Source organism: Teleopsis dalmanni, chromosome 1, assembly GCF_002237135.1.
Source record: "Teleopsis dalmanni isolate 2A chromosome 1, ASM223713v2, whole genome shotgun sequence".
Classification (NCBI taxonomy): Eukaryota; Metazoa; Arthropoda; class Insecta; order Diptera; family Diopsidae; genus Teleopsis; species Teleopsis dalmanni.
The window spans coordinates 227,440,545-227,441,076 of NC_051846.1; positions in this window are offsets into that span (position 1 = coordinate 227,440,545).

Sequence of the window (532 nt, forward strand, 5' to 3'; positions counted from 1 at the left end):
GCCCGAAAGTGGCTCTGCGGTATTTTGTCCCATTCTCGGCGAAGCGCTTGCTTGAGATGATCGACACTTTGGTATTTTTTAGTTCCAACCTTGCTTTCCAAAATACCCCAGGCACAATAGTCCAACGGATTGGCATCCGGAGATTTTGGTGGCCATTGTGCGGTGGAAATGAAGCGAGGAACCTCATTTCTTAACCATTCTTGGATGGCGCGTGCTGAGTGCGATGGTGCTGAGTCCTGTTGGAATGTCCAAGGTCTGCGGCCGAAATGTTTGCGTGCCCAGGGCTTCAGAACTCCCTCCAAAATATTTTCGCGATAGATTTGCGCATTTAATTTGACACCACGGTCGATGAATACGAGCGGCGAGCGACCATCGGCTGTTATGGCGGCCCACACCATCACCATGGCCGGCTTTTGAGTTGTGATGGCCAACCGAAGTTGCAAATTTTCAGCTGACCTCTCTGGCAAGTAAACACGATCATTTTGTTTGTTTACAAACTGCTGGATAACGAATGGTTTCTCATCGGAGAAAA